The 12,467-nt window shown below is 49.9% G+C and overlaps 1 protein-coding gene across 22 annotated transcripts in view; it reads left to right on the plus strand.

Moving 5' to 3' along the window:
* Positions 1 to 12,467, plus strand: part of MYT1L (myelin transcription factor 1 like) — a 429,846-nt gene that overhangs the window by 32,524 nt on the left and 384,855 nt on the right. For all 22 annotated transcript variants that reach the window (XM_045447886.1, XM_045447887.1, XM_045447890.1 and 19 more), the window contains exon 2: positions 11,788 to 11,881. The gene's annotated coding sequence lies outside the window, so the exon portion shown is untranslated. The remainder of the gene's footprint in view (positions 1 to 11,787; positions 11,882 to 12,467) is intronic.

Here is a 12,467-nt window from a genome sequence, read left to right on the forward strand (position 1 = left end):
GAAACGGCACCCTTAATTTTGCAGCATACACAGAGTGAACTCAAAATGGGTTAAAGACTTAGATGTCAGACCCTGACACCAAGACTCCCAGAGGAAAACTAGGGAAAAGTCTTGATGACACCGGTCTTGGTGGTGGCTTCTCAGAGTAGATGTGCCTTGCTGAAATCTAGGGCTTGGTTTGCTTACCTTAAATGGCTCCTAAGTGCATTTACTTTATTTTTCTGGCCTTCCTCCCTCGCCGGGAAAGTGCTCAGATGGTAATAGGGAGGAGGAGGAGGACAATATTTCATTCTGTATAAAAGGATGCACTTGTTTTTCCCTGAGAAATTCCCGAAGCCCTCCCTGGAGTTAGTGCCTTTGAGCATATCCTGAACCACGCACACGGCTGCTGGCGTGGTGGGAGGGCAAGTGGAGAGATATGAAGCATCTGAATGTTATGAATTTTAAAACTTGTCTCTGGGGAAGAATTAGTAGGAATGTCCTGACCCATCTGCAGAAGAGCATACACCTGGTGAGGACCTTTTTCACCGATACCGGGCAGGCAGATTCTACCCTGTGCCACGGACGGTCCTGGCTTACGCCTGTTGTCCAGGTGTCCCACCCACCTCAACTTCTGTCCTGAACAAGGTGCCCTGGTTGTGTTGCCCTATTGTTAGCACTGTTCAAATACAAATTTCAAGATGCTTCTGACTTGAGCCTAGCAGGAAAAATGACTCAGAGGCATTTCTAGGACACTGAGGCTTTTGCGACTTTGCCGAGATGCCTTCAGGAAGCAGAGAAAACCCACAGAATTGGCGTGCCTGAAGAAAGGTTGTGCATACCGCGCTTCGCCAAAATTGCAGGGAACCTGAATTTGCCTTGTTACTGGCCCGCCCTAAAAGCATCCACGCTGCAGGTAGCCCCAGCTGGCTCTACAATGTCCTCCAGATTGGTGGCAGCAAATGTGGCAAGAGGGCCATGGCTCCCTGGGGCTGCTGCCAGCCCTGCTGGAGCACGGCGAGATGTTGTCCTTTGCGTGAGGACCGATTATCATGGTCTGGGGAGCCTGGGGCCCCGGGGTGGGGTTACAAGCACTGCCCGGGGGTGATGCTCAAACTGTTTAGCGATGTGCCCAGGAAAAGATAAAGCTTGTTTCTCGTGCCACTGAATGTGGGTTTCTTAAGGCTGAGGCAGGCCATGGGCTTCCTTCCATACAGGAGAAGCACCCAGCTGCACCCTTGGGCACGGGGGAGACAGTGCGCGCATGGCAACCGCATGGAGCTTCTGTCCCCCACATTGCCCCCACCGATCTCCTTGTCTTATCATTGATGGGTCCTACAGGCCTCTGTCTCGCTCGCACTCCCCCTCCCTTGTCTCCTGGACTTAATGACAGTAGTGAGACAGCATTTCTAGAATAAAGAAAATGTCTGTATCATGGCTGAAATATCAACATGAAGAAGGAAATTATACACCATCCATACCCAAAAGAGCATCCCAACATTGATCACAAAGCGTTTTAAATTTTTAATTTCTTAAATAAAGGGGAAAAGCCCTTCAAAACAGAAATATTTTTCATGAATCACACCCTTTCTCTTAAGATAAAAAAAAAATCATCTAAGTGGGAATAGGAACCGTTTATCAAATAGGACAAGCAATCTTTCTGAGAGCACTGGTCTGTTTTCCTGAGAGCTGTTTTTCTCCCATTGGTTTCAAAAGGCACTGTCACCTCTTTGCTTGTAAACCGCTTTTGTTTCAAGAGAGCGATGGCAAGTTTTTATTTTTTTATTATTATTTTTTTAATTCCATTTAGTTTTTATTTAAATTCCAGTTAGTCAACGTACATGTGATATTAGTTTCAGGTGGGCAGTATGGTGATTCCACACTCCATGCATCACCCCGTGCTCCTCACAAGTTCGTCCTTCATCCCGGTCACCTGTTTTCACCCACTTCCCCTCTGGTGACCATCAGATTGCTGTCTATTGTTAAGAGTCTGTTTCTTGGTTTGTCTCTCTCTCTCTCTTTTCCCCTACGATCAGTTTTTAAGTATAAGTCTGTTCTTGAATTTCTTGATTCTCTGTATCTGGGTTGTCCCCCTCCTCCGTCTTGAAATGAAATGGTTTTAAGGGCAGAAGCTCCCTCTGTCTAGAGAGAAGCTCCAAGGGCAGAAGCTCCCTCTGTCTCCCTCTCCCTGGCGACACCCCTGTCTGGCTGATTGCCCCTCTCTCCTAAGCTGAAGCACCTGTATTCGGGGTCAGCCTCTTCCCATGGCTGGACGGAAGAAGAAACAATCTGATGTTTTCAGTCTTGCTGTACATAACTCACCAAATGGATGTTGCGCGACAGACAATACGGTTTCCAGGCCACACTTTGTGTCTGGGCTGATTGCCACCCTACTGGCCCCCAATGCACCGTGGCTCCAATCCCCCCCTGTCTGGAATGTCCTCCTCTTATCTTTTTGCCCGGATCATACTCAGGCTTCAGGGCACTGCTCCTGACGCTTGTCTAGTCCCTGCTTCCTCTTTTCTGAGTTCGTACACCTACTCCAAGACCTCAGTACTTACAGTGTCAGAGAGAATCTGATAGAGAAAGATGAATCGCAGACTTCATACAGAGGGGCACGTGTCAGGAGTTCCCTCTAAAACCTCCCTGGCATGTATTCATCTGCTGATCCGGGGTCTGAATCCCCACCACGGTGGGGAGGTCACGGCCCAAGAGAAGCGTATCGTTTTGAAGAACACTTACCTGATGTTGCCCACTGGTTGCTTCTGTACCTGGAACGTTACACACCTGCAGGCTGGGACTGTCTATGGAGTCTACAAATGGATACAGGTATAGATCTAGAGAGATACTGATCTTATAATGCCCGGCAGGGTATGGTGCCCACATTACTATTTTCAAAAATGGTTAATAATGGATTTGGTCTACAAGGCAAATGATAAAATGAGCTTCCAGTTATCCTTGAGCCATAAAGGGTTAGTAATGACTCATATTTACATGGGGTTTGGAAATCCTTGGCCTCCCTAGCAGAAAGAAGTTACCAAGTGGAACATACTTGGAACAATTTGGTCGCATTGGTACGGTGGAGACAATTCCTCCCCAAAGCCTGGCTGTCCCCTTCCCTCTCTCCCCATGCATGGTAAATGGAGGTACAAGCTTCATCACTCATCGGTGTCCCCTCTTGGCTTTGCTATGGCTGCTGGGCCTCAGCACCACTGCACAAAGCCCGGGGGGTGGGGGGGCCCCAGCTGGTTTGAGGTGACGCAGTGCTCCCACATGCGTGCGGTACTGACCGCCTTCCACCCTCTTCCTAAAAAGAGACCCTGCCAAATGTGCTGTCAGGACAACTGGGTTTTCCTGCGTCCCGACAGCGTCTGGGAGTGTCTCAGGGGCTTGTTTTTGGGGGGCTCCCCTCTGATGACACAGTGCGTTCTGAGCATGGGCACGTGGCCTGGAAACTGCCTGTCAGCTGTCACCATCATCTGTGACCAAGCTCGTCTTTCCGTCTTGTCACCTCACGGCCTGAAGTTTCATACTAATTTAGTGTTTGACAATGAGCAGTGAAGACAGATGATTGCAGGCAGACGCTTGTCCAACTCATAGATGCACATATTTCACCACTTCCTTGAGCCCATCTAGTGCCCACAGGACGTGGCAGCCCCCAGCGCTGACCACCTCCTCCCCCACGTGCCCTCCTGTACCCCTGCGCCCTCGCACAGCCCGCCCGGAGAAGGGCACCTTGAGGTTTTGCAGCCCAGAGCGCAGAAGCCTGAGGTCCTAACACAGACACCGCCCCACATTTCCCTTTTTGCATTTGTAAAACCATCTGTGTGGCTCCAGAGAAGCCAGGAGGAGGGCCGCTGTCCATGTCCCGCCCCCAGGCTGGCCCACCCCCTGGAGGCCCGGGACCGCCCCTCCGGCTCTGCCTGTCCTGATGAGCACAGTCTCCAGCTATCACCGCGCCCTGAAGGGAACGACCTCTCCCCATTTCTGTGACGCCTGGACTCTGGGGACGATGCTCCGAAGTTTCAGCTCCCCTGCTCCTGCAGGGCACCCGGCAGGCGGCACCAAGCACATGGGGGCACTCCTCTCCAACTCCTTGGTGGCGTCCTTGTCCCTATCCGTCCCCCCCCCCCCAGCCCTTGGACCAGGGGAGGCGAACCCCCTGTCCTGGGTAAAGGGTGACGTGCCTTGGCGTCCACTCTCTGTGATGAGGGCTCCGTCTGCAGGGCCGGGGCCCTCCACTCCCTCGCCACCCAAGGCCTCAGCTGGCCTTGAACCTGAACCTCCACTCCCTCTGTCCTGCATCTCAGCCACCTGATATTTTCCTTGTGAGTCAGGTTTGCCAACGGAAGGGTCACCCGTGAGAGAGGGACGTGAGCTTGGCCGACTTTCTCACCTTGTCCCTCATCCTTGCTCTGTGAGCCCTGCCCCCAGAGTTCTTCATTGTCTGGTGTACATGCTTGAGGATGCAGGGACAAGGATTCATTGCAGAGAAGAGTCGGTCAGATATTATCAGTACATCTGATTCGCTGACAGCAGACTTTCCTGTGTGTGATGAGCGAACGCGGACCCGCCTCGAGGCCCGTTCTGATCACAGATACAAACTGTGTTCTTCGCATGACTTGAGCACAGGGCTGACCCGAAGCTGGGTCCCTGTCAGTGGTGCACGTCCACCTGTCTGGCCAGGGCCGTCGAGGGCCCAGGTGGGGGGGGGGGGCAGCCTGCCCACCCCCAGCCTGGCCACCTCAGGATCTTCTGTGCCCTCTCCCGGAAGGCGAGTCACGGTGGTGAGGGCTGTGTGTGCGCAGACATGCACAAGAAATTAGAGACAGCCCAAAAAATTCAACGGGGGAGTTCCCCCAGAAATTCCTTAGATAGCCGGGCCTCGGGCTCTTGTGCGGTTTGTAACTTTTTTCTCGAATTTCAGAGTCATTTTGACGTAAGCCATTTGGGAGTGGGACTGCTTAGCCCAGTGTGTCTCAGGGGGCCCCCACCAGAGGAGAGCCACGCACCCAGACGACGTGGCAGCATCCAGGGTGCTGAAAGCCCGTGTGGCATTCACTGTGGCCACCAGACGTGCGGCCCCCAGAGCCCGTGCCCGCCTTCGCCCGAGCCCCGCGTCTGACACGGCGGTGCCTTCACAGGCCCTGGGGGCGCCGGTCTGCTGCCCGCTCTGGACCCAGTGGTTTCCTCCAGCTCCACATCAGTGGGGGAGCAGAGACCCCTCAGCTGCAGCCTGGGCAACGAGGGAGGAGCCCCAGGCACCACTTCCGTGCACTCGTGGCACTGGGTCGGCCCTGGTACAGAGGCCACCCCTCCATGCATTTTCCTCTGACAGTTTGAGAATCGTGCTTTTTTTGTAATGTTTATTTATTTTTGAAGCGAGAGCATTTGCAAGTGGGGGAGGGGCAGAGAGAAAGACACAGAATCGGAAGCAGGCTCCAGGCCCCGAGCTGTGAGCACAGAGCCCGACGCGGGGCTCGAACCCATGAACTGTGAGATCATGACCTGAGCCAAAGTCAGACACTTAACCGACTGAGCCACCCAGGCACCCCTGAAAATGGTTAAAAGCACCATGACAATATTAAAGTCCTTCCCAAACCTGGGTCCCAAACCTGCAGAGTCCTCTAGTGTGAGGGTGACCCCTGGGTCAGAACAGAGAGCACCCAGCCACCTGCCACATCACAGTGAGCTTTCCAGAAACCTCACAGAGCGTGTGAACCTGCAGAGGCTCTGAGCCTTCTCGTCTCCGTCTGAATGGACGGCTTTTTCCCTCTCCAAGAGCGAGCGCCTGCCTTCGCCTGTTGGCTTCCTGTCTGTAAGGTAGGCTTGTTTAGGACCAGGACCCGGTGTCTTCCTCTGGGCTCAGTGTCTTGCCTCTCCTGCCCCAGAGTGGCCTGCTTCAGCTCTTTCCAGGCAGGAAATGCCTCCTGGACTAGATTGTCTAAATCACAGGCTTAGGGGACTTCTGGTTTCAGCTCCAACATGTAAAATCATAGATCTCCTCGCCCTATGTCTGGACACTTTCATCTTACATCATAAAAGGATTTAAGCTCAAGTCACAAATCATTGGTTTCGTAGTCAAGAGATAGATAAGCCATAGCACAGCTTTGTGGCGAAAACCTGGGAATATGGCCCTTTTCCTCTCATTTTTTGACTGTTCTCACTTCTCATGCTGCTTCTGTGCCTCGTGCATGGTTTTGAGTTTTACTTCTCTGAGGCTTCCTTAAACGTAGTAATATTATACAGCCGTGGTTTCTGTTACCAGCTGTCCCTTATATTTCCAGAGTGATTTTCGTAAGAGCCCTAGAAGGTGAGCGGGGCAGGCATGTTGTCTCGCCTTCTCCGTGCTCCCTAACGGAGGAGGCAGCCGAATGGCGAGGTTCCCGGCAGTGGCGAGAGGCAGGACACTGCTTCAAACCCGGGACTCTTTGGACGGGTTTCCAGCCTTTCTTCGGAGCCGCTTTCTCTCAACCTCGACTTCACATTAGGATCACCTGGGGAGCTTTGTAAAAAATACTGATGCCTGGGCTCCACCTCAGACCAATTAAATCGCAGTCTCTCCAGGTGGATGTCAGTGTGTTGTAAAAGCTCCCCAGGTGATTCCAATATGCATCCTGGGCTGAGGACTGTGCTGTTTTCTTCTCTGTCGGACGACGAACGCGGGGAAGATACAGCCCGTTGCGTGGAGGGGCGTGGGGACACCGAATAGAAATTCGACGTTTCAGGCTGCGGTTCCTTAAATAGCCTCCCAATTGGTATGTACACAGTGTAAGTAATTAAGCTTGAATGATTCCCTTTCTTCATTGCTTTCTTTATGCCCACATCCATGTTGTATCTCCTGGAGATGTAGGTTCCTAATCACAAGCCAAATCGGTCCAAGTATTCTGGTATCACGCCAGGTGTCATAAAGCACCTAACAACGCCCTCGCCTTCCAGCGGAAGAAGGCCTTAGAGATCGGCTAGTCCAATGGCTTTTAAACTTTCATTAATGAAAACCCCCTTTCTAGAAAATGAAAGTAGAGGACGCACGAGCTGGGGCTTCGGACATCCCAGCTCAAATCTGCCCCAGCTTGCCTCCCGGGCACACATGAATATTTGTTCAATCAGTGCTCGGATGTGACCTGGGGCGCTCAGAGAGGATGTGGTTTGAAGAGCAGTTTTTGAAGGTTCTGGTTTGGCTGAGAAGGTAAATGAGTCCAGGAAAGGGACCCGGGTGAGCAGGGCCCTGCTTTGCCCGTGTACGGCGGTTCTCGAGGGTGTGGCTGACATCACGCGCTCTCGCGTGTTGTTGTGATGGTGAGTTGACAAGCCAGTGTCAGAACATAAATACCCTGCCTCCCCCCGGGGATCCCACACCTGACTTGGGGAGGTCTTCCCCAGGGAGCAAATTTCCTTTCCCCGCCCCCCTGCACGCCACCCTCCCCCCCCCCCCCCACACACACACACTCTCTCCTCCCCCACCGCACCTCCCGGGACCCACCTCCGGGGACCCTGTCAGTGGTGGGTTCGTGCGGCTATGTTTACGCCGTGACGCAGGTGAGACTGGGGTTTGGGGATTGCTGACTCTCTCTGTAGGCGATTAATTGGGATCTACATCTAAATCTCATTTTTCCGTCTCCTCAGACAATACTAAGAAAGTCCCATTATTTCTCAGATGCCAAATTCTTTAAAATATCAGTCATGTGCTCACCCCGTTTAGAGAGGATTTTCTGCTCCACTCCATTTAGTCTGCTCTTACTCCATTGGCAGGCCAACAAGAGCCAAATCTCCCCTGCAGACCATTAGGCAATGTCACGAGAGCTCTTATCCCAGTCTTACAAGAGGACGGCTGCCCAAGTTAACACGGTGGTCAGCTGGTTGTTGGGATTGTTTTTATTATCATTGCTATAGGCCGTGGCCATATGTTCATGTATCTGAAGCTCTCTGTGGTCACTTCTCACAGCCCAGCTTTTCCATAAGGTATGAATGGAAGTTAGCTCCCTAGAGCTAACTTCCCTGGCCTGAAAAGCCAATGATAAGCAAATAGCACAGTTTTAGAATTCAGAGTATGGGCCACTACAGCACTGCCACGGAGGCAAGTCCTAGGAGACTGAGAAAGATGTGAACACATAGCAGTTTATATAATGCATAATAATTCGTGTTTACAATAAACATAAAGCAGCCAACTCTCAGCTGCTCAACAAAAATGCCACACCCAATCTGCCAGCATGAGGCACACAGTCTGCCTGATCTGATCAGCCGGGTGTTACGAACTTTAACTTCAGAACTTTAATTTCAGAAGCTACACATTTTGAGAAGATGATAAAGCTAACACTCCTGGGGCTGACTTGAGTGTTTTGTACTCTTCTCTGGTGAGAATGTGTCCACTCCGAGCATTTATATTTGGCTCTATTCTGATAAACACTCAAAATGTAAATCATGGTCAAACGAGCCCTTTAAGTGAGACTCCAGATCAGCACTGCCCAATGGGACCATAGCACAAGTCACAAAATTACAAGCGTAAGACTGCCTTTTCCAACAGAGATTAAAGTGAACGAAAATAAACAGACGAAGTTAGTTTTATTAATATATTATGTACCCTATAATACTATTGTATCAATAGGCAATACATATCTATTCATGGAATATTTATATTCTTCTCTTCATAGCGTCCTGTGGAGTGTATGTTACATTCATAGCACGTGTCACCTTGAAGTAGGCATGCTGAAGTGCTCAGTGGCCCACGTGGCTGGTGGACAACACAGGGGCAAGTGACCTAGATAGTAAGAAACCTCTTATTAAATTCTTCCTGAGATTCTGCTCGGTCTAGGTGTATGATGGTTAGGTATATGATGATTTCATGGCTTTTAAAGTGAACTCGAACTTTATTGAGGAGTTAGTGTGGTGTTCAGGGGCACATGCTGAGGAATTAGATTGTCAGGTTTCAAATCCGGTCCTACTGTTTACGAATGAAGTGATCTGAAGCCAGTTACTGAGCTTGTCTGTGTCTCATTTTTGTCACCTGCAGAGTCGGTCTTGTGATTCCCCTACTTTGCTGTGAGGATTAAGTAAACCAATGCATGGTCATTATTAGCACATGACAAGTCTCTGTTTTCAGGTCTTTGTAAATATATCTTCCCTTTACCCAAAAAGGAACCATAGCAGAGATCCTAGAATATGGATGGCACAGGTAACGATAAATCTGGTGTCTTTTTCAGGAAGGCTACGGGAAGGGACAAGTAAATGCTCTGTGTTCTGATGGCTCCGTCAGTCTCCAGTGTGTGAGGTTCCAAAGCTGACCCCGACTTGTGGAGTTAGTTAGCCTGCCCTGTTGAAGTTTTAGTTGTGTTGCTGTTGTAATTTCCGTGGAAGGCTTGCTACTTCTCTTCTGATGCGGAAAGAAGTACAATTTTGTGTGTAAAAGATAACATGGAATCATTCTTACTTACTAATTAACCAGAATATTCACATAATTTGAAGACCCAGCTCCCTAACTTACTGGTAAATAAAGCTTAATCAGAGAGGTCAAAAACTCTCTAATCCATTATTCCCACTTTACAAGTGAGAAACTCGCCCAAAGCTTTTGAAATGCTGTCATTTTCCATCCACAGTAATTAGATTATTCATATTTTTAGATAGACTTAAAAAAAAGGCTGGGGCTGACCCATGCTTGTTCATGCTTCTTTAACTCACGTGGCTGTGAGTATCTGTACAGACCATTAGAGCCGGGATGCTGGCTATTCTGGCCTTAAGAAGAAATGCGAAAGACCGGGGACTGAATAAGTTGGAGTCTAGTCAATGTTTTCCAACATTTCAAAATCCGATACCCTGTTTTGATAAACGTAAAGTCATGTAAACTTCTATAGACCTACTGAGTTTTTAAAAAGAAAGATAATTGACTAAAAACAAATGAAAGCAATGGTGATTTTAGGTGAAATGAGTGTGTTGTGTGCACACACACATGCACACATGCACACACACGCACACACATGCACACACGCACAAACCTACACCTTACTCGATCACGTGAGCATTAATGCTATTCATTCGCCATGAACTTCTCTTTCTGAGTGGGTTGGGAGATAGACCTCAGCAAAGATGTTTCTGACACAAAGCCTGTCCTCCTGTCGCACCCCCTTCCCTCCCCGCCCTCAGGATTGCATGCAGCCCTTGCCCCTTCCCTGCACAGAACCGCTCAGCTAAAGGAGACAGAACAAGGCCCAGGCGTGTACTGGCTCCACCCTCCCCAGTCGGCTGGGTCAGTGTCATTCACAGGTGGCCTCCCCTGTGCTGGTACAGGGAACCATATGGGGCCACTCGGAGCCATCAGAACTTTTACTTCTGACTCACAACAGGCAAGCATGTTCTAACCCAAGTAGAAACTAGATTTAATGCCATTTTCAGTAATAAAGTCAGATTCCAAGACCTGAAATTCTCTTAAATAGCTTCTAATGGGTTCTTTGTTTTATTTTTCCCATTTATTAGAAATCAGCAGAAACTTGATACCTTCATGACCCCTTTTAAAATTGGTCACATGCTACATTTGATCTGGGGGGTGATCCAAAATGGTCTCCACATTTAATAACAATGTGCTGCCCTAGAAGACACAAGCGAAGGTTTCTGCATGTGAACCAGGCTGTGTTCAAAAGGACTAAATGCTTCCTTCCAAGAGAATAGAAAAACCAGGATGACGTTTTTGTGGGGCTGGGATGGTGCAGGGCAGCCTGGAGATGTAGAAAGAACGCTAAAGTCAGAGAGAGCTGGTCTTGTGTGCTAGCTGTGTGTCCCAGCGCCACACGGTACCTTGAACCAACGTCAAGTGGGAATGGTACGTCCTGCCCTGAGCAAAATGGGACTGTGGGCCTCCAGCCTGTAATGCAGAGCCCGACCTCTCATAGGCCAATGGTCGGTAGTGGCCACTTCCGTCGGTGCCGTTGTGAGCAGGCTTGGAGTGTGGAGTGTGGAGTGTGGAGTGTGAGGAGGCTTGGAGTCTCCTCACTTCCCCAGTGGAAAGTGTGGCTCCGGGAGGGCTGTAGGGACCCGCAGGGAGGGCGTCCCAGGTAGAGGCGCAGAACAGAAGCAAAGTTGAGCGCGTACAATGTCATGCTTCTTATCTCCTCCCACAGAGCTGCTAAAATTGGAATGAATATGCTTGGTGGTTAGAAAAAGTTGAATTAATGTTCCAAAGGAACTCTATTCCTTTCTTTCCCTTCAAGGCCCCCACTTCTCTGAGCACACCCAGAAAATGGGAAATATCAGACTTCCTTCCTTCCTCTTCCCATCTTTCTTTATTCTGTTTTTTTTTAAAGCTCCTATTTCCATTGTAGAATTAGTCCTCATGTGGCCTCAGGCAAGCAACCTGATTCTGAGATTCTTATTCGATCCCACCCGCTGCCATATTTCAAGCGGGCGTGCACACCCCAGGGTCCGGAACCTTCTGTGGATGTCTGTGATTACTCCCTGATGGGCAAGTGGTGTCCCGGGCACCTGGGCTCATCTCTGAGTCCTCTCCCTTTGTTGGTGGTCTTTGTACAGAGGCCGGAGGCCTAAGGACTGACTCAAGTTTCACACGCCTGACCTTGTCCTTTAATTGTTACTAAAGAGCAGACTTCGATTTCCAAGGCACTATGCCTTTGAAGGGTACAGTCGGGCTGTGTAGGCCCAGGACTGTGCCCAAGCCGCACTGCCGTGAGTGTGAGGCCTGCGTGCATGGCCTTCCTTGCATTAAGGGGAGTGGCAGACATGCAGGGACACTCTCCGTCCCATCAATTCAAGGGGGTGATCTCAGTTCCATTAACCACCTCTTCTGTCCTCTCTTGTGCGCAGAGAAGCTCACGCAGAGGCTGAGGCCAAGGAGCACGCAGCTGCCGTCTGGACGTCTGTGCCATCGATGCTGACGTTGGAAGAGTCATAGACTGTGGTATGTTAATATGACGGGCCGTGTACTTTTGCTAGGCATGCAAGGAATGTTACCTGAAAGCAAGGATTGGGGATGTGCTGGCGCGTGTTGTCGAACTAGGCCAGTTGAGAAAGGGTTCTTTGCTACCAGCATTTCTTGCTGGTTCTGATATTGAGATGCCTTGATTTTACTTTATTGTCTAGTTGATTAAATATGCACGTTAAACTGGTACATCAACTATCACTTTTTCTTGTGTCTTTACACTGATGGGAGCTTGTAGGTAATCTAAGTATTTCCAAAACAAGCCGAATTAAACGGGGGCATTAGCCAAAAGGTGTATTTATATTTCAACGTGATGTTTTTAATTTTTAAAAATTTTTCCTTCATGATATGTGTATGGTGCCTGATAAGTTTCACATGACTTGTGCCCAGATTCTTTAATTGGGGTCTCAGGGAGTTGTGCAGACTGGCTGGTGGAAAGGGCATTGCCGACCGGCCCGCGAATGGCGTGGACGTGTTGGCACTCCCTTTGTCTCTCAGAGGCAGCGTGTGACACTCTCAGCGCATGGAGGGTAACAGTGACGACTTTGAAAAAGAATGGGTTATT

The sequence above is a fragment of the Leopardus geoffroyi genome, chromosome A3, assembly GCF_018350155.1.
Source record: "Leopardus geoffroyi isolate Oge1 chromosome A3, O.geoffroyi_Oge1_pat1.0, whole genome shotgun sequence".
Taxonomy (NCBI): domain Eukaryota; kingdom Metazoa; phylum Chordata; class Mammalia; order Carnivora; family Felidae; genus Leopardus; species Leopardus geoffroyi.